This window comes from Antedon bifida, chromosome 3 (genome assembly GCF_963402885.1).
Source record: "Antedon bifida chromosome 3, ecAntBifi1.1, whole genome shotgun sequence".
NCBI classification, from domain to species: Eukaryota; Metazoa; Echinodermata; class Crinoidea; order Comatulida; family Antedonidae; genus Antedon; species Antedon bifida.
The window spans coordinates 29,358,532-29,384,911 of record NC_136228.1 but is presented as its reverse complement, the minus strand read 5'-3'; the positions used below and the strand labels follow the sequence as shown (position 1 = coordinate 29,384,911).

The window sequence follows — 26,380 nt, the reverse complement described above, 5'->3', positions numbered from 1 at the left end:
ACGACAAATCCCAAAGCATTTCTGGTATTTATGAGTCCCATGACATTATATAATACTGTAATTGGCTGTCAGATAATCATTGAATTATTATCAAAACAGTCCATGAAAGTTTTTGTTTGTAATATGATACTTCACACTTGAAGTATCTAGGCGTGATGAAGTGACCCCCAGACTTGACCTTAGCAATAAAATTAACTAAATTGAGTCTGTGTTTCATATCAAAGTTATTCACATTATAAAAAGAGAAAAGAAACGTTTAATTATAACTCAAAAACCATTGTCTGACAGACAACAATTGAAGTATTTTTTTCTTTAAATTAAACTCCGGTATTGCAACAATGACCTTTCTGAAATCAAGATTGACCAGAACAATGGTCGAGAGGAATGTCTTGAAGGGTTCAGGGACGATTCGGCCCTGAGACGATTCGGCCCGGGACTATTCGGCCCACTTTTGGTGAGACGATTCGGCCCACTTTTGGGCCGAATCGTCTCACTTTGTGGGCCGAAACGTCTCACTTTAGACCAAATTCATATTCATTTTTTTTGGTATTTTTCCAGTTTTTAAAGGTGTTTAACAATCCGTGTTTATTGATATTGACAATCTTGATATAATATATATAATAAATTACTAAAAAAACGTAATTTTATATTAAATTTATTACTTCGAAAACCTTGTTTATTTCGTGCATTCGCCAAGCGACCAACAGAGGGCGTAACTTGTTTACATCGTTCGCGTGACTAAAAAATGATCATTTTCGACAATGTTTACAAAATGTTTGCTTTATTGCATCTTTATCCCTAGTAGTACTACCCCATAGTCGCTCTGAAAATAAAGTTTGGGGAAAAAAGCTTATTTTATGCTTATAAATGCATATCAAAGCCGATAAATTTAAGTGTGCCGAATCGTCCCGGGCCGAATCGTCCCAGGGCCGAATCGTCCCGGGCCGAATCATCTCAGGGCCGAATCGTCCCGTTACCGTCTTGAAGATCTGCCGATTTGCGGCGCCAGTCACCCACTAACGTAACATTACCCACTAACGTAACAAAAATCAACCACTAATGTAACAATCCATTAACCACGGAGTAAGCTTAACCACTCGGCCAGTCGACGAATATTTTGGTCCATGTCAAAGAATATGTTAAAAGAATAAAGAGTGTGTGCTATTTAATATATCGCATGGAAGCTTTTGTGACCAATATAATTTATCTGTACTTAATTGTTCTGCTGCCACCAATTGTTTAGTTTTTGTTGGAGTTCATTTGCATGTTCAGCCAGGTGTGCTGTACTGCGCTGGCCCGTTGTTAGTTTCTTTTGTTAAGAGTAAGGCATGTAGTACTGATGGAAGAGTGATGGAAAAAAGCTTGTCTGTGAGATACAACCTTGGTAAGTTGTTAAGTTTGTACTATAGGCCTTAATTTATTAATTAATTCAATGGTTGTAATAGATTATGGTTTTAAGCTTACACAGTATGTCTTGATAGAGTATAATATGTAGAAACGCGTTTGCTTTCTTCGAACAACTTTAGTTGTATTCACTTGTGACTATCATTCAGAGCCAAGCACCTGAAGATTGAGAAACAGCCTGTAGTGCAATAAAATGTTCAGTTGGTAATTTACTAGCGTCTTTCATTTATTTATAAGACCAACTTTATAATTTTCTCACGCAAAAATACTAAATCTACTCATTCAAAACACAACATTTTTATTGATAACACTGAAATTACACGAGTTCAAGAAACTAAATTTTTAGGAGTTCACACATCAATAATATTATTAAATATAGGTGTAATCAACAAATTGAAACGTTATCTTCCCATTAATATACTCTTTATTTTATACAATTCATTAGTACTTCCTTACATTTCTTACTGTAATATTGCCTGGTCCGGTTCACTAAATAAGTTCGGAAACTTATGCCCCTGGACAAGCTTCGAAACTACTCATATTGATGGTTTATTTAAATTACAAAAAAGAGTAATTCGAATCTGTTCAGGGGCTGATTTCAACTCTCATTCTAAGCCCTTATTTTATAACCTGAAGGTCCTAAATATTTTTGACATCAGTAAATTACAAACCGCTATCTTTATTTTTCGATTATCACAAAACTCTCTTCCAACCTATATCACTTCCCTCTTTAGCAAACCATCCACCTATCACAATTATCCAACGCGTTTTTCATCATCTAATTTTCACCCAAAATTTCGTCCCTCACTAATTACCAGTAACTCTATACTATACCTTGGCCCCAAATTATGGGAACAACTACCAATCCAGCTGAAATCTAAGAAATCCGTATCCAGTTTTAAAATCACCTATAAGCAATCACTATTTAACCACTACATTTCCTAATTTATCTTTTTTGGCATAATTATTTTTTTTGGTCAATATTTTGATTAGTTTTTTTTGTCATGTCGACAACTGTTCAGGTGGTCAATGCTTAAAGTAATTTCCCTTAGTTTATTTATTTTCCACACATTGAACAATCAACTATCTAACATATAGTTATTTATACAATAATCGGCAATCTTCTACGTAAACATTGAAATGTTAACGATTTACAGAAAAAGGTACTCGCTATCGTTATCATTTCAACTTGATCGTTTTCTTGGCGGACGCAATGAATATGATACAATTAAAATCGTATAGTTTAGCACTGTGCGCTACTACTATACCCATACTATTCCACTGTAATGACAAACTTGAATGATGGTATATAGATAGATATTGTGTAATAATATCAAATACAACAGGAATTACGGCATATTCATGTTGATTAATGTGTATAATTAGGTCTATAGGTATATTTTTACTTTACATCTACACCGTCTTGCATTCATTCCTTGTGATGAGTTGTGGTAGTTCTTGAAAAAAAAGAAAAAAAAAAGAATTACATATAATACAAAGTTATAAACAATATAAGTATTTGTATGGTTAACATTCCGCAAGTTAGACTCAAAGTTTAACTGATTTGTTGTTTTTACCTAAAATGTTGAGAGCATCATCTTGCATTCATTCCTTGGTGATGACTTGTGGTTAGACTCGAAGTGTAACTGTGATTTGTTGTTTTTACCTAATATGTTGTCGTCGTACATGAAAAGAAAAAAAATTACAAATTTATAAACAAATATTTGTAAGTATTTCTATTGTATTAGAGCAAATAAATATTATTTTGGGAGTAATTTGAGACTTTATTTTCAACCACTAGTCAGAAAGAAAGTTTCACGATTTTTTTTTTTGGCAAAAGTTGTTCATTAAAGTGAATAGAAATATGTATCTTCTGAGTATTTTGACACCCAACAGTTTCTGAGATATGAAAAGTGTGCTCCAAGCCTAAAAATTTGTATTACATTAGAACAAATATAAAAATATACTTTTTTTTAGTTTTAGATCACAATTATCACTTTCTGACAAGTGGTTGATGAGATATTCATATGGCCGGTTTCTTGACCAATGGTGAGAAAAGGGGTTTCTGTCCACCTTCGGCCAACAGCAAAAAAACATTGTTAACATAGTTTGCTAGGGGGTGCAGGTGAACCCTTTCTGGCTCCCCAACTAAGTATGAAGATGTCACACTTCGTTTAAAAAATAGAGAACCGCTCGAGATAGGGCGCCTGTCACGATGAATAGAGATAATGAATGGGGATCGCAATGGCAATTAGCACAACGAAAATGGTGTTATCGGCAATAAATTATAAAAATAACCCGCAAACAACATCACTTCTATTTTTTTTTTTTTTCATTATACAAAAGATAAAAATGAATGATCATACTGTTTTTGGATCTTGTTAATTGTCAATACATTTATTTGAGATGAGTTTTAGCGTGACATGACTGTAAATAACACTGGTAGTATTTTAAAATGGTTAACGTAGGCTTCCCTACGGAAATTTTTTTTCTCGATATACCTTGCCAATAACTAACTCAGGATTATAAGTAATATCAATAATATTATCACCACATTACATAATTAATTAATTTTACTTTTTATATAACTTTCCGTATCCTTACTCGACGTGCGAGGCGCCCTTGAAATTGAGTCCCATAGTAAAATGTTTACGTTACTGGCGTTAGCAACAAACGAACATAATAAAAGGTATAAATAAGAATAAATTACTGAATGTAATTTCACTAAATTAGACTAAAACGCTTGTCAATGTTTGTGTAGTTATTGTATTATAGGCCTATACAGTTTAATCAATTGTATTTTTATATGTTGTATAATATATAATTGATAGTAATTTTAATATCTGGTATGGTTTTTAAATTTGGTCCATGGATCAGTTACCGTAGTACTATTTCTATTTCGGAAGTAAATAAAGGCATAAATAGCCCTCCGTAGAAGTAGAGAATGCTCGATCGTCGAAATGACGCTCTGAATTACCTCTTATTCACATTGTTTGCAAATCAAATCATACTTAAACGTTGGTGGCGTGATTGGCAAACATATTTAAATTTTTTACACACTAAGTACACTTGGTTGTCTTTAAAGGGTTATTTTCTTTATTTTCTAGATATACCACAGTGAAATAGGTGACACATTGATAAAACAATTAATATTGATAGAAGAAAACGGTATTAAATTACAATTTGTTAGTTTGGTACTATCATTTTTCAACACTTTGATCAGCTAGGCCTTCCCGCTTTTTACGTTTGTTGCTAATGCCGGTAACCAGGGACGCTAAGCAAACGAAATGTTTACGTTACTGGCGTTAGCAACAAACGCTTGTCAATGTTTGTGTAGTTATTGTATTATAGGCCTATACAGTTTAATCAATTGTATTTTTATATGTTGTATAATATATAACTGATAGTAATTTTAATATCTGGTATTAATTTTTTTTATAGAATTTTTACTATTATTTACTCACCAATACCATGTCTGCCATTGCACACAAACGATTGTTACAGAGGGTAAGGCTATATTATTGTTTTATTTAATCAGGTTACTATGCATTACAACGTTTATGATAAAATAAGGCAGTGCCACAAAAACACATAAATATTTTAGGTTTATAATTGATTGGTCAATAACGTTGACAAATAGAGTGTCTAGCAATTAGTAATTATTTCTATATCCTGCATCAATTCCTTTCGAGTAGAAACTTTGCAAGTCCTAACAAAATGCACCGACATACATATTTATTAGGTGTACTGTTTATTCAAGGTTTTTTAATGTGATTGTTATCCCCATTTTTCTCAGAAATTGAAGAGAGTGGACTTGTTATGTGAATGTAGTCTATTACATTCTTTTGACTTTTTTTTAATTCAAAGGTTAATAAATTTGCCAAGAAGTATAATATTAATATAGTTGTAGTTTCGATGCGCAACAACAAACTGCATTGGGATGGTAAGTGTGTATTAATGTAATAGTTTATATATTTGAAATAAAGTATTAAAAGGTTAAAGTGGATGTTCAATTCTTTCGTTTAACGGATGTTTTCTCCTGCAATTTAGTGCCAATATATCTATCTTTAATAAGTGAGATTAAATACTGTTCCATTTCAACGATAAAGAAAAAACATCAACAAATATTACAATATAAGGTTCGTTGTTAAGAGGTACAAGACATTAAACGGTTTTGTGTTTTTAAATAGGAATTAAAACAGCAATAAAATCAAGCAATTTATGATGCTTTAAAGGACGAAGGAAGAGTGACAGGTATTTGTTCTTTTACGGGGTGTGGTGGCAAGATTGGTGATGAAAACAGTAATTAACAAATTGAAGAGAGTGGACTTGTTAGGTGAATGTAGTCTATTACATTCTTTTGACTTTTTTTTAATTCAAAGGTGCATAAATTTGCAAAGAAATATAAAATTCCTATAGTTGTAGTTTCAATGCGCAACAACAATCTGCATTGGGATGGTAAGTGTGTATTAATATAATAGTTTATATATTTGAAATAAAGTATTAAAAAGATGTTAAGATGTACAAGATATTAAACGGTTTTGTGTTTTTAAATAGGAACAGAATCTGCAGTAAAAAAACTTTTAAAAAATCAAGCAATAATTGAAGATGCCTTGAAGGAGGAGAAAAGAGTGGAAGGTATTTGGTTAATCTTTTGCGGGGTGTGGTGGCAAGATTGGTGATCTTTAATGTAATTTATTATGTTAAAGCCATTACAGATTATATAACTGTTCCCCTTACACAATCAACGAAATTAAAAATTATCGTCTTATATCAATCCTTCCAGTCCTATCCAAAATCCTTGAAAGAGCAATGTATTATAGACTATACACCTACTCAACGAAATATGCACTCTTAAACCCCCACTAATACGAATTTCGAGCTAAGCACTCAACCTCGCAAGCCATACTTGAAACACATAATCACATTCGAGAACAAGAAATACTCATTTAGCGTATTCATGGACCTATCAAAGGCATTCGATGTAATGAATCATGATATTTTGCTTAAAAAGATGCATCACTATGGTATTCGAGGAACCGGCGTGAAGTTGGTTACTTATTCCTTATTCGATATTCAATTTTTTGTGTGAAGTTGGTACTTATTCGACATTCACATTCACATGTATGGGGCGCAAAATGTGTAATAATTTAATTAAATTGTTTATACTTACGGCTTGGACTAACAGGTCTATGATTTATAGGGCTATAATTACGTTATAAACGGCATGGACCGGGATGACGATACATGGATTGGGTCGAGTAGGGTCCATTCATTTCAGAAATATACCACTTGCCCTGGTCCATGCCGTCTAGCTTCCATTTTACGCCATTTTAAAACGTTAGTACAATTTAACTTTTTTTTTATAAAAAATGCAATATAAATGCATGATTTATAGGGCTATAATTACGTTATAAACGGCATGGACCGGGGTGACGATACATGGGTTGGGGCGAGTAGGGTCCAGTCATTTCAGAAAAATACCACTTTCCCCAGTCCATGCCGTCTAGCTGCCATTTTACTCGCCCCTACCCATGTATCGTCATCCCGGTCCATGTCGTTTATAACGTAATTATAGCCCTATGAATCATGCGGTTATATTTTATTTTTTATAAAAACGTTAAATTGTAGTAACGTTTTAAAATTGCATAAAATGGCAGCTAAACGGCATGGACCAGGGCAAGTTCTTATCTATGTTAACAATATTATTAGAGTAAGTGATAAAATAAACGTGATTTCCTTTGCAGATGACACCACTGTTTTCATGAGTGATAATAATATAAACAATCTTATAGACACATTAAATATTGAACTTTCAAAAATTAATAAATGGTTTATGACAAACTTATTTCAAATATCGATAAGACTAACTACATTATTTTTAGACCACGACAAAAAAGAACCCTGAAATTACTTCCCAAATCCAAATTAGCAATTCAATATTACAAAGAGAACAAACAGTACATACATATACATATAAATGAACATTTATGTTGGTAACCCCATATAAACTACATCTCAAATAAAATCGCTAAATCCATTGGTATCATCTACAAGGTAAAACACGTCTTTCCTAAACATATTCTTTTAAATTTGTACAATGCATTTAGCCTACCACACCTCTATTACTGCAATATAATATGGGGAAATGAATATCCAACAAACTTAGAAAAAATACATAAATTACAAAAACATATAGCTAGAATGATTACAAACTCACCGATGAGAACAGCCTCCAAACCACTATTACAAAGTTTAAAAATGTTAAATATATACGATATAAATTAAATTCAAATTGCATGCATGTTTAAATATCATCTCCAAGAACCTCCCATCCCTATAAACAACTTGATTGATTTAAACCCTAAACCTGATCGCTCAAATACATTAAGAAACGCAAATAAGATATATATTCCACACAGTAGACTAGAAATAAATAAAAGATCAATTTTCATTGAAGGACCATCTTACTGGAATAAACTCCAGTCTACTCTAGAACAAAATCACATGACCTCGCTCCCTATACTAAAGTACAATATAAAAAAGATGATATTTGAAACATATTGCTAGCTACTATTGCTACTGCTACTGGAGTGGTAACTATTTTGCTTGATCTCACATTTTCAAAATGTCTCAAAATATCATTTGTTTGTAATTGTAATTCGTCCGTCTATTTTTTATGTTTTATGCTTAGGGACTACAAAGACAAGCCACTTTGGCTTCTGTGTGTCTTGACCATAAACTATGTAAACTGTCTGTTGATGTTGAATAAAAGTTATGGACAAACATATTGACAGATATGTATCTATTTTTAGAAAATATAACAAATAAGCCTATAGAGGCCCACAGTGTTAAGGATCTGAGGAGCCGAATAACAAAATTAGCAAAGAAAGAAGGTATGTTGATAATTTTGAATAATAATGTCCAATTATATTCATATTATGTACTGTATGGATAGGACAGCTCAAGTGATATATAATATATATAACGATTTTTACTCGGGGTAACCGAGTCTAGGACTCACTCATCTTCTCCTCTTCCTCTTCCATCTGGACATTATTGAGCCAACTTTCAAGTCCTACTGAAACATGGCATGCATACACTAGGGTAATATGTGAACAAAGCTATAAAGATAAAATGTTCGTACTTCAACCGGATGCAGAATTATAACGTCATAAACATGGTACCAATCGCAAAAATGCGATTTATAAAGTACTACTCCTCCCTTATTCGTTGTAGTATTGAGCTGGGATTTGGCATGGGTATATTACAGGGACCTCAAAGCTATAGAACCGAATATTTTAATTTCAACCCAGATGCAGCCATATAACATCTTGAAGATGGTACCTTTTACGATTTTCGTCGTAATATAGGCCTAGCCGTGTTTGGTGGCATTTCAAAGGTCTTGACTTGGAGAATAAGAATATGTACAATAAAACCTATTTATGATATTGTGACGTCACTTCTGCTCCCGAAAATAGCAAAAAAATCACTTTGAGATTTCATAATTTACCGTAATTATGCCATTTCTGGTTATGTGACGTAACTTTTCGGAATATAGGTGTATTTAGTAGCGAGGTTATTGATGTGTATGTGACGTTACATCCTGTCTTATGACGTTATTACAGCTCATTTTGCTGTACCCCTAATATCGGACATTCGTGCTTGTTTAAAGAAATTAATAAAACTCATATTCTTTTTCTTCTTATTGACATTTACAATGGCTCTATTATACCTAGGCTACGGCAGGTGCCAGCCATTTTGGTGTCAAGAAAAGAACAGGCCTGAATGGTGGCCCGCAAATCAAAGATTCTGTTCGCCACGAACATTTACAAAAGCTAGGCCCTTTTTATATTTTAATAATGTTAAAGATGTATTGTCCCAATTCCAAAAAAATAAAAAAATAAATATTTCGAAAAAAAGTATCATAATAATTATTGACTTTCACCAAAAATTAGTCGAAAAAAAATCATTTAACTGTCAAGTTTTCGATCAAAACATATCTCATAATGCAACGCGCTTGTTTGGCTACTCTGTATGCATAATCATAAAACTTTCTCAAAATCTGTGTGAAAACACCTTCTCAACCATAAGGAGTTGTAAACAATCCTAATTAGCACATTCATAATGCATACTTGTGGTTTGAAATCTTTGTTTACTTTTGCTCGCGACGATTTTCCAGATGAAATGTAATCAAATTAAATTACCTTTTAATTACGTAAACTGGTTGGTTTTGGCTCGAAATAACTTTAATATTACTTTGATCATAGAGATATTATAGTTCACTATAATATCTCTATGCTTTGATATGGCCAATTTAAATTTTATTTTTTGTGTTTCAAGGGACAATACATCTTTAACTAAATGCTTATCATGGACGTATCGTGAAAATTAATGGGCAGAGGTCAAAACGGAAAGGAAAGAAAATGTTTATTAGAATTTTCTTTTTTTTCAAATAAACTGATGAATATACAAATTAAGTAAAAATATATAGAACATACACTATGCCTACTTTCCAGACCGGTAAGTCAACATTTTGGTATGCGTTCATACAATCATTAACCTTTCAGATTTATTATTATTTATTAATACATTAGTTTCTATAATTTTTCTTTATTGGATACGGTTATGTTCTCCAACTAAATTAGGAATTAATCAATGAAGAGTTTACTCTTCCCCGGATCATTTATAGGCGATAAACGTATTTATTTGCACCCAAAATCAGAGATGCCACGTTAAAATCACCTGTGATATGTTCTTGTCAAGAACCACCAAATTTATTTATATTTTATTAAAATGCATGTTTTTTTTTTAGCCGAGTGTATAGCAATCCTGAATGCGTGGCGCCAGAAATTTATTGATATTAATTGATACACATTCAAGAAGATTTATACTGTCAATGCAGTGATAAAAAAATATATATTGTAAGAAATTTCAATAAAAAACGAACACTTTTCTTAACATCTTTTCTTAAAGTATAAACAACATGAGAGACAACAGTAGTCTCGTTCACATGAGCCACACTTGACCAATGGATAATTGGTCTGTTAAAAGAAAGTAAAATGTGAAGCAGTGGGTGCACAGTACCTTAAAAGTCATTAGCAGATATTAAATAACAGGTCATTGTAGCAAATTATCTTAGGCTTTATTATTTTTTTATCACCTATTACTCTCTTTTTAGATATTGATGAATCTGAAGAAGAAATGTCAAGGACTTTAATCCGGGGATTTTTAGGCATTGGAAAGCAGGTATGCTTTATATTTTTTAGTATATTTTGAGTATAAAAAGTAAGTTGCGTATGAAAATTATAATTAAAAAAGTAAAGTTAATTTAAATTTAAATTTTGAGCATGGTTCACTGATAATATTTTGTAAACATACTATATTCTTGATGTTTCACTGAAACTCATGTTTGTTTCAGCTGCTCCAGGAACTAGTCAACAGAGGATGTAAGTATATGAATATACTGTATAGAATATAAAGAGTAATTTTAATGTTACGTGATGAAAACAGTAATTAACAAATTGAAGAGAGTGGAGGTGAATGTAGTCCATCACATTCTTTTGACTTTTTTTTAATTCAAAGGTGCATAAATTTGCAAAGAAATATAAAATTCCTATAGTTGTAGTTTCAATGCGCAACAACAATCTGCATTGGGATGGTAAGTGTGTATTAATGTAATAGTTTATATATTTGAAATAAAGTATTAAAAAGTTAAAGTGGACGTTCAATTATTTCGTTTTAACGGATGTTTTCTCCTGCAATTTAGTGTCAATATATCTATCTTTAATAAGTGAGATTAAATACTGTTCCATTTCCAACGATAAAGAAAAAACATCAACAAATATTACAATATAAGGTTTGATGTTAAGAGGTACAAGATATTAAACGGTTTTGTGTTTTTAAATAGGAACAGAATCTGCAGTAAAAAAACTAAAAAAAAATCAAGCAATAATTGAAGATGCCTTGAAGGAGGAGAAAAGAGTGGAAGGTATTTGTTTAATCTTTTGCGGGGGTTGGTGGCAAGATTGGTGATCTTTAATGTAATTTATGATGATAAAACAAACATAAATAAAAGGGAATAAAAGTCCAGGGTACGATGACATATCCCCTCGCGTTGTTAAAGCCATTACAGATTATATAACTGAATCATGATATTTTGCTTAAAAAGATGCATCACCTATGGTATTCGAGGAACTGGTTACAAATGGATTCAAAGCTATTTACAAGAACGAAAACAATTATCTCCCAAATCCAAATTAGCAATTCAATATTACAAAGAGAACAAACAGTTATGTTCCTCGGAATACATATAAATGAACATTTATGTTGGTAACCCCATCTCAAATAAAATCGCTAAATCCATTGGTATCATCTACAAGGTAAAACACGTCTTTCCTAAACATATTCTTTTAAATTTGTACAGCCTCCAAACCACTATTACAAAGTTTAAAAATGTATATATAAAATTCAAATTGCATGCTTTATGTTCAAATATCATCTCCAAGAACTTCCCATCCCTATAAACAACTTGATTGATTTAAACCCTAAAACTGATCTCTCAAAGACTAAGAAACGCAAATAAGATATATATTCCACACAGTAGACTAGAAATAAATAAAAGATCAATTTTCATTGAAGGACCATCTTACTGGAATAAACTCCAGTCTACTCTAGAACAAAATCACATGACCTCGCTCCCTATACTAAAGTACAATATAAAAAAGATGCTTGAAACATATTGCTAGCTACTATTGCTACTGCATCATGGAGTTGTAACTATTTTGTAATTGTAAGCCACTTTGGCTTCTGTGTGTCTTGATCACATATTGACAGATCTATCTATTTTTAGAAAATATAACAAATAAGCCTATAGAGGCCCACTGTGTCAAGGAACTCAGGAGCCGGATCACAACATTAGCAAAGAAAGAAGGTATGTTGATAATTTTGAATAATAATGTCCAATTATATTCATATTATGTACTGTATGGATAGGACAGCTCAAGTGATATAAAGAGAAAATGTTCGTACTTCAACCGGATGCAGAATTATGACGTCATAAACATGGTACCAATCGGAATATAGCCGTATTTGGTAGCGAGGTTATTGATGTGTCTTATGACGTCATTACAGCTGCTTTTGGTGTACCCCGAATATCGCACATTCATGTTTGTTTAAAGATATTAATAAAACTCATTCTTTTTCTTCTTATTGACGTTTACAATGGCTCTGTTATACCTAGGCTACGGCAGGTGCCAGCCATTTTGGAGTAAGGAAATCAACAGGCCTGAATGGTGGCTCGCAAATCAGAGGTTCTGTTCGCCATGAACGTTTACAAAAGGCAGGCCCTTTTTATATTTTAATAATTATGTTAAAGATGTATTGTCCCTTTGACTGACTCCAAAAAAATAAAAAAATAAATATTTCGAAAAAAAATGGGTCATTTTGAAGTATAATAATTATTAACTTTCACCAAAAATTAGTCGGGATAAAAAAAAATTTAACTGAAATACGTTTTTTTGTTCAAAAAATAACTTTGACTTCCAGTCAAAGTTTTCGATCAAAACATATCCTCGCAATCTGTGAAAACACCTTCTCAACAATCCTAATTAGCATCATGCATAATGCATACTCGTGGTTTAAACTGGTTGTTTTTGGCTCAAAATTTTTGACTTAAGGTGAATAAACTTTAATATTACTTTGATGTGGCCAATTTCAATTTAGAATATTTTGACCTTCATTTTTTGTGTTTCAAGGGACAATACATCTTTAACTAAATGCTTATAGTGGACGTATCGTAAAAGGTAATGGGTGGAAGTCAATACGGAAGGGAAAGCGGAATTATACAGAAAATTTTTATTAATTTTTCAAATAAACTGATGAATATACGGTATTACAAATTAAGTAAAAATATATAGAACATACAGTATGTCTCTTTCCAGACCGGTAAGTCTACATTTTGGTATGCGTTCATACAATCATTAACTTTTCCCTTTCAGATTTATTATTATTTATTAATACAGTAAGAGTTCACTCTTCCCCGGATCATTTATAGGCGATAACGTATATATTTGCACCCAAAATCAGAGATGCAACTTTAAAATCGCCTGTGATATTTATATATTTATTTTTATATTTTTATAGCGGAGTGTGTGTCATTCATGAATGGGCAAAATGCGTGGCATAATGTAAAGTAATAAACGAAGAGAAAGAGGAGGAGCAAGAAAAACTAGTAATTGATATAAGTTCAATATAATTAAAATATAATAAATATAATATGAAAGGTCTTTCTTTGTTTTGTAGTTCTAATGTAAGTACTTTTTAGTTTGTTTTAATGTAAATTAAATCATTTTTAAAGCTGATACCATTTCTGTTTTTGTAGTTTTAATGTAAATATTTTAAATATTGTTTTAATGCAAATTAAATTAATAGTTTAAGCAAATATATATTTTGTAAATTACACAAAGATGACGTTTCGGACTAACCCTTCTTATTTTATCATACCCAATATAAACAACCTACAATTGCTGTTTCCGACCTCAACAAAGGATTTGTTAATTCCTAGTTTCTTTAAGATAGGAGATAAAAATGTAAGCATCACACCCGTCACTCATCCCGATGATTCACTGATTTATATATTTGCATTTTAGTCGAATTATGTATGGAAACATTGAGAAATAGGGTCGAGGGTCAAATGCTTTTTCGTAAAATGTTTCGAGACTTTATATAACCAAAATCAAAGTTGATTTTTTCCATAACGAGTTGGATCCCATGCATTTCGGCATAGAGGGTGGTCGTGGTGTGGAGGATGCTACTACAGCGACCCTTTGTCCATTCAATTCAGAAACATTTAGATAAGAACACATACTCCCGTCTTCTGTTAATGTTAATTGACTTTTCATCAGCCTTCGGTGTCGTGTTGTACATCCTCTACACCAATGATTACCGCCCTGTGTGCGAATCCTGCATGGTGATTAAATATGCAGATGGTATCGGATAATGCCTCTCTTAATGATTATTATTGTGAAGTTTTGCGTCTTACTGAATGGTTAAACGTATGTGACTAAGTCTAAATATGTAGTTGCGATCCTTAGAATGGTAGAGCATACAACCGTCTCATCCCTTATTTTTGGAATTTACAAATTCCGTATTTTAGTATAGTATACTGATGCTTCCTCATCATCAAGGAATGTTCCCTTTTCCTCCCAGTACATGCATGGACCGTTCCTTAAATATGACATTACAGATAATACCTTTGATATTTTGTAGCTGGACCACATTACAATAGGCTCATGATTAAAATCAGCGAGAATCAGAAGTAATACCATTTCGCTTGAACTTGTGCATAGTGATAATGAATTGGATACGAATAAGATCAGCGAAACGTTTACAACCAAATAAGGGCCTTTCTGACGTCCGCTGAACCTTAACAAACGTTAAATTAACTTCCAAACAATGTTCAGCTGCTGTGCTCATAACAAAATCATTAAACAAGAAGAATAAAAATTGAATAACCATAACATTCCGATAGTGGTAGTTTCATTGCATAACAACCAAGTGTATATTAATGTAATGATTGAAGATGCTTGGAAACAAAATATTTTTACAAATGGACAAACATCACATATTAACAGATCTGTATCTATTTTTAGGAAAAAAAAAAGGACCTCAGGAGCTGAATCACAAAATTAGTAAAAAAAGAATTAGGTATGTTGATTTCGAATAATAATGTCCAATTATATTCATATTATGTACTGTATGGATACGACAGCTGAAGTGAATATATATAAATATATATAAGATATTTATAAAACTCGTATTCTTTTTCTTCTTATTACGTTTACAATGGCTCTGTTTATACCCAGGCTATGGCAGGTGCCAGCCATTTTGGTGTATGGAAAGCAACAGGCCTGAATGGTGGCTCGCAAATCAGAGGTTCTGTTCGTCGCGATATATCACAAGGCATACCTGTACCAACTTCTAACCTCCGTTATGCTGATGAAACAGTACTTTCTGAAACAGCAGAATGCATCGAAAGTTTAACATCAGCGATAAATGAGAGATGAATCTAAAACTGGAAATTAGTGGAAAGTTAGCTGATAAACCATACAAAATAAAAAGGTTTACTTGTCGCCTTGGATAACGTGCAAAGAACATATTGCTACATAGAGGTATGTAAAGTTGCTTAAGTTTTTAGTTGGTTGGTATTAATTCTAAATTATCAAAGCAAATAATATAAATTTGTTAATAAGTTCAGAACTTTTGTAATAACCTTAATCCTTTCAATAACTTTTACAAAGATTATTGTGTCTGTGTAAGGTTATTACAAAAGGTATTTGGTTATTTTTATCATATTTAAGGAAATAAGAGAGCTAAGTGCATGACGAGATAAATGTGATTTATAATTAGATCAGCTAGAAATTTAAATATATAGATGTTCTCTGAATGAAGTGTGGAGGCTGTTGAGCAACAGAACAAATTAAATCATAATAAGTCATAAGTATATTGTCCTCATTTAAGTTTAATGGATTGGGAATTAAAGATCCAAAAGCATCGTTGTCTTTTTGTCCGTGTACAAATAATCGAAAAGCTTTAAAAACATTGTTCAACATTCATCTGAATGACAAACTAATCAATGGTTTAGCTTACATTTTAGTACCAGCCAATCCTCAGAAATGTTTAGAAGACTAGGCAACCGAAATTGATTTAAAGAAATACAAAGCCACTTTAAAGGAGTTAAAAGGTACAAATTGAATTGAATAATTTGTTCAGATAGACCAAAAAGGGATTAGTAATTTTATTAAATTGAAAACAGTAACAATCTCCTAATCTTGCGGATATGTCAATTAATTACTCTTTATTTGTACTGGGTTGTCACACCAAAACCTTTTGGATGTTTTTGGTGGACCATTTATGGCTTTTAAAACCAGTTCAGGCAGACGAATTTGCTGTACCAACAACCTAATTATGAGTACTTGTTTCGATCAGCACAAAAGAAACCTGTACACATGAGTCAAACTGAAGTGAAGACAAGGGAAACTGAATGTCAAGTTGCTGACTGACCATCAAAGCCAAATGTTGCACGAAACAGAACAAATACACATTCAAACAGATTTATACAGTCAATACGGTGATAAAAAAAAAATATTTTAAAAGATTTCAATAAAAAATGATTATATAAACAATATAGAGGCCCATCGTGTAACCGAAATAAGGAGCCTAATAGCACAATATTGTCACAATATAAATGTCTCCGATTTAAGGAACATCAGTATAAGAAGGTATGTTGATAATGGCTCTGTATATCTAGGCTATTGCAGGTGCCAGCCATTGATTAAGAAAAAACATCAACAAATATTACAATATAAGGTTATTAAACGGTTTTGTGTTTTTAAATAGGAAAAGAAACAGCAATAGAAAAACTAAAAAAAATCAAGTAATCATTGAAGATGCTTTGAAGGAGGAGAAAAAAGTGACAGGTATTTGTTCAATCTTTTACTGGGTGTGTGGCATTAAAGATTACCAAACAAACAAACATGGAAACAAAATATTTTTACAAATGGACAAACATCAAATATTGACAGATCTGTATCTATTTTTAGAAAATATAACAAATAGCCCTATAGAGGCACACTGTGTAACGGAACTCAGGAGCCGGATCACAAAATTAGTAAAAAAAGAAGGTATGTTGAAAGAAAAACCATCAACAAATATTATAATTTAAAGTTCGACGTTAAGAGGTACAAGACAATACACAACAACGGTTTTGTCCTTTTAAATAGGAATAGAAACAGCAATAGAAAAGCTTAAAAAAATACAATCAATTCATAAAGCCTTAAAGGACGAAGGAAAAGTGACAGTATTTGTTCAATCTTTTACGGGGGTTGGTGGCAAGATTGGTGATGAAAACAGCAATTAACCAAAAAAAATTGGGAAAAAATATTTGTTTTTTTTTTTAGAATTAAGGGGCCACCCTATTCACGCCCCCTAGATCCGCCACTGTAAGTCTGAAGGAAACAATGGTTTGATAACATCAAATAATGGACAAAATTGAATTTTGGAAGAAAGAGGAGATTTTAACAGATGGAATTTTTTATGAAATTTCTGTTCAAGTGTGTGTACATTAGTAATATTAAATATGTTGTAAATAGTGACCAAAAAGGCTGTAACATGGTGATTTTGCTGGAGAAAGCATTAGGCTAATTGACAATCTCCTATAAGTTATACTGTTAAAAAAGATATTGAAAGGGAAATATTGTTACTTGATTTTAGAAAAGCAATTGACTTAGTATTTTTTGTAAATGGATAAAGACATTGTCTACAATGACACATTCTATCTGTACAGATAGGGTTGTCATTAAACAGTTAGAGAGCAAGGAACCTTAGACTTTTTGAAAAGTTTTGTTAACAAGTTTAGCTTTAGCTTCTTTATAATCCAGTAAAGATAATTAGTAAAAACATGGTGAACCTAGAATAAATTGCAACAGAATTTGTTTTGTCTGGTTGATATGGTCCAAATGAGCATCATACCCAAGGCTTACCAAAACCGGACAAGAAGTGATTTAATTAGTATAAATTCAAACTATACCATTTTGAAGCTCTGTATCTACTTAACTGTTGGTTTCAGACTACTTAAGTGCATTACTGTATGAATAAATATAAATGTGATGTTTCAAATTAGCACATTTAAATTACCATATAACGTACATATGATGTCATAAGATAGTTATGATGTAAAATTATGGCAAAATAATGCTCAATTGGCATTATTCTAAGGGAAAATATATAAACGGCAGGAAAAATGTTTTAAATCTCATGAAAATAGATAACACATCCAGGTAAAGATCATCAACTGGATATCAGAAGTTATAGTGCAACTGCATCTTTTCATAACTGTAATAATCCCATTTATATTAAGTTTCTTGCATCTGATAACTTTATAAAAAGAGATTCTTAAGTTTGTAATAAGGTTAATGTGGTTTAATCCTATCATTACTCAAACTCTATCCATAATCTTGAGTTGGATCACCAAAGTACATATGTATCCAAAGTACATATACATAGAAAATGTTATAGTTGGCGCCGTCAAAATATCCAAAGGTTCCACCATATAGACAGCAATTGTATACTTCAACGACTTTTCTGATGTCTCGTTTTGGAAGGAACAAAAGATGTCAGTTCTTGTTTCAAATAATATTCATCCTTTTGATTCTTTGGAAGTGCAGCGCCTTTCTCATTCGAAATAACTACGAAGATTTTGACAGTTCTGAAATAAACTGTTGATTGAACAGTTATTTGCAAATTTGCTCCTCAAGATGTTTCTTTAACTACCGATTATTCCAGTGTTTTACTTCTTCTGTCTTAAAACGCCATCACTTTTTCAATTATGGCAAAGTAATAGATTTCTATCTGTTCAAAGTTTCCATTCCATTTTCTCAACATTTTCTTTCAAGTTAGTTAAATAACTGCTTGTTGTCGAAAATTGAAATACTAAAATTAGTATTGAAAAGTTTGAAACCATCTTGTTGTTCATCCTTGTTGGCAAATTATTGAATGTCCTTGTTATGCTCATTGAATCTTGGAAGCAGTATTTTAAAGATAAACATTAGGTCTATGTGCCATAACAAGTTTGAACAGCCTGAACCACAGACAATGGCCTCAATACAATATTTGTTTTATTATGCTTTACCAATGTAAATGAGATAAAGTTCTAAAAGATGTAGTTGTAGGAAACACAAAACAAGATGTGCTATTACTACTGTATGTGGTGAGTACAAATCAGTTTTTGATCTTGATCACAACCTTCATAAGTTCTGTAGAATTACTATTTTCATGAGATTTTGTAAATGAAGACACTTAATGATCAATTTCAACAGGAAATATTTTTTGCAGTTTTTCTGCAGTTTTTTACATTTTCCCTATATGATACACTATGCCATTTGAGCAGTATTGTGACATTTTATGATGTCATAACTACAATATGATGCTATATGTCACATGGTAATTATGCTAATTGAAATGTTTAACATCACATTTTTTTTGGTAAACTTTGAATGATATTTATTTGGACCATGTCAAACAGACAAAACAAAATTCTGTTACAATTTGTTCTACATTCAACCATACTTTTACTGAACTATTAATCAAGCCATCTATTTTGATGTGCCTGAACGTGTTAAAAAAAGATAACATAGTCCGGTGGCAGGGTTATCATTACCCAGCGGGAACAAATTGCCATCCAACATTTCTACACCAGAATTTTCCGTAGATTTAATTACAACATATCATATCTATCTATATATAAGATCAAGAGTTAAATGGATAGAAGAAGGAGAGCGTGTACAAAATACTTGAGAATACTAGAGAAAAGTAACGGATCAAAAAAAACATATACATTGTAAAACCCAAAAGAAATATTGGGTGAAGAAATAAGATTTTTTGAACAACTATAAGCTAATAAGAGGATTTCCAAAGAAAATGTAAATAAATACCTAGATCATTTGAATGTGATTGTCACGGAAACCTGCAATTGTTGAATAATCTAGAGCAATTGGTTATACAAAATGTGTGATGGCGTGTCATACTAATGTTTACTCTACAATGTACTGTATAACGTAATTAATATGCAAAGATACATGGCAAGTCGTACATATCGCTACAGAGAGAGGTTTAGTTAGTGTACTTTGAGTTAAATGTATTCATGATTTTATTTCATTTCTGGCTTGTAACATTATCATTACACAGTACCGGACTTCCACCTCCTCTCGCAATTAACGGCAGTACAGATCTTCCCTATCTAGGCTCGTGTATGGATTACGTCTACAGCCCTGGATTCTTCTTTAAAACATTTATAGCAAGACAGAATGTGTCATTGTTAACAATGGTTTTGTATCCGAAAATGTTGAAATGAAATAATTGCAATAATGTAAAAAACGATTTAAACTTTCAAGGAATTATCTTGCCTAGTCCTATAAAAGATGACGCCATTATAGCACAACTTGCATATGATACAGTCTCTATTCATTGTTAGTAATTTCTGTGAAGTATCTGTTTAAATAAAAAAAAAACAACTCATGTTGATTGGTAAGAATAGATATAAAAATGATAAACCATATAAATTAAACTGGGTCACAGATCCAATAAAGATATTAGGAATCTACTTATGATATGATACAGAATTATGCAAAGAATTAAATTGGGACAAAAAGTGAAAAGTTGTTATACATGGAAAGCAAGGAACCTTAAACTATTTGAGAAAATCAGTTTAAAAAAATTTAGCTTTAGCTCAATTAATTTACACTGCATCTTTAATTGATGTTCCAGAAAGTGTTGTTAAAGGATAACACAACTTTTGAATTTCTATGGAATGGAAAAAAGGAAAAATAAAAAGGAAAACATTAATTGGTAAAATAGTCAAGTGAAAGCTATAAACATCTTATGGGTAAAAAAATTCTTTGTAGAAAGCATGTAAAATGGAAAATACTTCCTTCGTATTACATAAAACATGCACTGGAAATGAATTTATGGTATTGAACACGTCAGATTTGAATAATATAAGTGAGTGCAGTTATTTTATAATAATATGCCTTTATTTTATTGAAATGTAATAAAATTCTATGCGAATTCTAAGCATAGTAGGCCTATGAAGTTATGCAAAAAACCTATGGGGAAATAAGGAAATTGTATGTAAAAACAAAGCTAAAAATGTGAAGTCATGAAGGTTTTAATGACATCAATGATTTAGTAAAAATTAATAGACTAATGTACCCAGGTGAAATTCAATGTTAGAAGTCAGAAGAAACTGGATTAGTAAATACTGCTGTTTCCCCCATTACCATTCCCAAAGGGGAACATGAAATTAGTATTGAAAATGTCAATTGGTTTAACAATTTGATCAAGCAAAGTTAGAAATAAGAAAAACAAAAAATATGCACAACTTAATTACAAATTATTGCTTAGAATTATACCAACAAAATACAATTAAATAAATAAATGAAAAATACAAACAAATGATGTGAAATACCAGAAGATGAAAAACATATGTTTTTCAAATGTAAACATAGGCCTAATGTTTCACTATGTAAAAAGGTTGGAGATAATTTTTTTGAGACAATAGTGCCTGTTCTTTTAAAGAATTAGTTTTTGGTTGTAAATGCAGCATGAAGAACAGTATTCAATTGTTCTTACTCTATTTACAAAATAAAAATATTTTTAGCACTAAATAAACCAATCTGTAATAGCACATAGTTCTGTTACATAAAAAAAGGGGCAGAGAAAATAACTCAGTACATAGTGTAGGCCACTATGTAATTTCGTGTCATTTTTTTGTTAAAAGCAAAATTCCAGCTGATTTAGTGTCTTTAGGATGTAAAGTAATAAAAAAAATATGTTGCCATTTTTTTTAAAAAGCTTAAGGGTGTCAAATCCAAGATGGCCGCCAATACGTAAAATATCCAATAAATGTACCATATTGGACAAAGTAACACCCATTATGAATAATATTTTAAGTTTAAATTAATGCTATATGGGTTATCTGCTATATAAAAATTATTATAAACCTATATTCATTAGTATTTTGACATTTTGAATTTCAAAATGGCCGCCATTTTAAAAAAATGGATTAAACTTCTTATTAAAACATGTGCAAGTTATGACGTTGATTGAAATCACATAAAATGATAGGCCTATGACAACAACACGGTTATTAACACAAAATGGTGGCCGCCATTTTTTTAAAAAGGGTTAAATTTCTTATTAAAACGTGTGTAAGTTAAATTAAATTAGATTGAAATGACACAAATGATATGCCTATGACAACATGGTGATTAACTAACTCTGCCAAATGAAATAATTATTTCTAATCAGTGCGCTGTCTTGAATGCATATATTATGCATGCAATATAGTAAGTTGACCTTCCTTCGTTCTCTACTATTGTATCCATCAAACTTCAACAGACTGATCTGTGATCCCAACAAGCTTGTTCAGAAACAAATTGGCAAAAGTACTGCAATCAATACCTCAGTTCACCCCCAAATGCTCATACGTTCTTATATACAGTACTGTACCAGCTGACTATGTGATACGACAAAGAATCTCTATTGGAGTCCTCTTTTACTTTGATAAGTTTGTCACCTGTATTCACCGTCATATATATTTTTTGCCAATATTCATCCTTTTCTTAGGATCTCATATAGTTTGCCTTCTACAAAACTTTTACCAATGCCTCAAACATTTTCTGTCCAATGTCATCATGCCATGGCCAACAAACACCTCTGTGGGATTTGCAGCATTCTTCATTAATCAAGATATCATCTCTCTTTAAATGTTGGCTTTCAAACTCATCAACTAGATTTGCCAGCTCTGATGAAATTATTAATTTGTGTTATTCCAATGATACCATGCTCAATGACCTTGATCAATTGATGTAAATCCAGCAATTCCCTTTGTCACACATACATGTCGTCTCATAAACTCCAATATCAGTAATCTGTTGAAAGTGATACAGCTGAAGTAACCGGCCATAGTTCAGGTGGTCATGAGCAAAGAAATATTTTATAAAAGCATGTGTACTTTCCATGTGTGCAGATATCGTTGTCTTGTGTCTCTGACATATATAGGGATAGTTTAACCACATCTCTCTGTATTCAAGTTAATATCTTTATGATCAGCGTTTTTCAAACAAAATGATACGTCACTTAGAATCATTTTCTCTGTCTGAATTTTTTCGAGAAAAGTGTCAGAAGTTGTAGAGAGAAAGCAGAGTTTTTAAGATATTTGTGTCACTGTTGTATAGGTAATACAATACAACAAAAGCACTGGCCGCAACACTATTTTCACAATGCTACATGTTTAAAAGCCATATAATTCACCAGGTCGAAATAATTGCTTCTTGATGTCATCTCTGTCCACCTCCACTCATCTCGGGCAAGAGTCATCACCAGGCATTATCTTGTATTTCCCTAGTACATGAGTTTTTATACCACAACCATGTGCACTCATCAAACCAGTGTATAATGGTGGTCAACTTTAAGGTACATCTAATGAAATCGGTTGAGATTGTAGAAGATGAGAAGTGGGAGTTAATGCTGCCCATGAAGCTTGTGAATGAGCTGTATCTTTCTTCAAGCTTCTGCCAAAAGTTGACAGGTTGAAAACTTACCAACCATACTGGTGACCATGGCCTTGAAGTTTCAGACATTGAATTACATGGCAATAACGCATTTATTATTGAACACCATATTTATACAGGATTTCACAATCTATATTATAAGTTAGAGAGTTTGTACGTTTGTTTGTTTGTGCGTTATACAAATATTTGTTACTGCACATAACCTTACATATTGGGTATCAAAATGACCAGAATTGTACCGGGAAAGTTCTAATTTGAACATTATCCGCCATCTAGGATCTAAGTTAAGCTTGGTTCCCACTAGGACGCAATGCAAGGACGTAGACGCAACGCAAACCAGTTGACCAATGACAAGCGACCGTCAAATAAATCCATCGCTTGTGATTGGTCAAATCCCTTACGTTGCGTTACGTCGTTTTGTTGCGTCTCTAGTGGGAACCAAGCATTAGGGGCCAAAATGTGGTCAAAATGGCCCACTTTTCCTCACTTTCGATGTTAGTTCTGTTTCAGCACGTAACCATGCATATGAGGTATCAAAATGACCGCAATTGTACCGGGAATTTAATTTTGCTTAGGCTAGGGGTAGTAAGCTATCAAATTGACCAGAACTGTGTGGTAGGAAATTGTTATAAAGTATTTTAATTAGCCCTGGAAAGGGGGTGGGGATGTATGCCTGTCACCAAGACCGAAACTGTACTGGGAATGTTTTAAACTACATCTGAAAACAGGCACTGAGGGATTATGAGTTGGTAGTGATGGCTAACATAATTTGTACTGGAAACGTCTTAAACACAATCACCCAGTATCTGGGATGTGTTGGGAGGGAGGAAGAGGGGCGGAAATACTGGCGTAATGAAGTATAACGTGATTGGAATTGTACTAGGAAAAGTTACTACATTTGAACTGTCCATGGGAGGAGTTTGTTTTTGTGGCTGGGATGGTGATAGGAGAAAGAAGGCTGGAGGCCGCAGTATCTAAATTATATATATCAGCCAATATGACACCTATTCATTTACACAGTTTACAACGTACTTAAAACATAGGCCTATCATAGCTATGTATACCCCTAACCCTAAAGTTGAATTGACATTTGTCCTGGGAAGAATTTGTTTTTAAAAAAGAGTGTGGGATGTTATTGAAGGGGGGTGGAGGTTGGCGGGTATAGGGACACTGGGGTCTGAGAAGGCTTTAAACTAATTTAGAAAGCCGCCCTGTGGCGGGTATAATTGCCAGTAAGGTATAAATACACTTGTTTTATATTGTGGTCCTGTCTGAGATACAAACATTGAAATACAAGTTTCACTTTTATGAAAAGAAATGAGATCTATAATTTAGATTTAGAATTAATTGTTGCTGAATATTTGATATCAATGTAAGTTGTTCCATACTTTTGCAACTCCAACTTTGAACGATTAGGTAATTCAAGGGTCATAGTAGGGGTATTATATAGAGAACATTGACAACTTTAGACAGCCTTATATTTAGACAATCCTATGAGAAGTGACTATTTTAGAACATTGTGTTGAAACAACAAAAATTATTTATTTTTTAGTGGCGGCCATTTTGAAATCCAAGATGGCCGACAGATTATCGCTATACATAGTTAAGATTGTATAATGTGTAATACCATCAAAACGGACTTGTTCCACATTCATAATTTGTGTTATTGGTGATATTCTGGTTTTAAATAGGGTTATTTGAGTATTGGCGGCCATCTTGAATTTGGTCCTTTAAATTTCTTTAGAAAAAATGGCAACATATTTTTTTTCATTCCTTATATTATCAAGATATGAAATAAAGTCAAAGTTTGCTTTTAACAAAAAATATACACGACATTCATATAAACGACATACCAGCCTACATTAACAGTGGCATGCACCAGCTAGCTTCATTTCCCAAATTCACCGCCGACATTTTAGGACATTCATTTTAAATCATTTATTAAAAGATTTTATATAAATTGATCTAGGCCTATTTGTTAAAATTACAATTTACTGTGCTACATAATAATACATGCAGTAACCACTATACGTCAAATCTGTTTATTGAAATACTGTCGTTCAAAAGTGAGTGCGATTACTGTAGCCATTACATGCAGTAATTAACGAACACACAATAACATACTAAGCAGCTAACAAACCTGAATACCAACTAAGTGTGGATTTGCTGCAACAAGATAAGGCTTAACCCTTTTAGATGTATACAGGATTAGAAAGGAATAGTCCGTCAAAAGACGCTAGATAGATAGAATTAAACTTACTAAGGTCTAGCGTCGTCATAATGACTACCATACAGCTTCTGTTTTCTTCATTTACACTTTGGAAAGCAATGGCATCATTGCACACCTTCCCTGCTAACCAGACCACTTGATAATGATTGAATACACATACCGTAGATCAAAGTCAATTGTTTCTTACGCACATGGTGTAATCAAATATGCAAATCCGTAAATGCTTCACTTATTTTAGCTTCTAGAACCCGGTTCTAAAACAATTATCAGACTCCATTTGGTAATGTTTAACGCAATATAAGGCCTACGTACTGTCTCGACATCCTATTATTATATAACTAATACAATTCTAAAAACGTTCACAGGAAAGGTTAGAGAAAAATCACCTTGGGCATGCCCAGACCGTAGCATAACCCATGAGATTTTCCGATGTCCCATACTTATATTTATGTATATATGATAAGAGGTACGGTACTTAAAAACGTGGTTCCCACTAGAACGCAACGCAACGTAACGCAATGACGTATCGACGCAAAGTGATGTATTGTGTAATCACAAGTGGGAACCGACGACGCAACAGTGCTGTAAAAATCGCAGGTTTAATTTCACGCAGGCG

The 26,380-nt window shown here is 32.4% G+C and overlaps 1 long non-coding RNA gene across 1 annotated transcript; it reads right to left on the bottom strand.

Annotated features, from left to right (window-relative positions):
• Positions 1 to 1,685: 1,685 nt before the first annotated feature.
• LOC144836956 (uncharacterized) lies at positions 1,686 to 25,893 on the bottom strand. The gene is made up of 3 exons (XR_013611422.1): positions 25,795 to 25,893; positions 2,982 to 3,070; positions 1,686 to 2,861 (listed from the first exon to the last, which is right to left on the bottom strand). It is a non-coding gene; the product is annotated as an uncharacterized LOC144836956 (long non-coding RNA).
• Between the last annotated feature and the right edge of the window lie 487 nt (positions 25,894 to 26,380).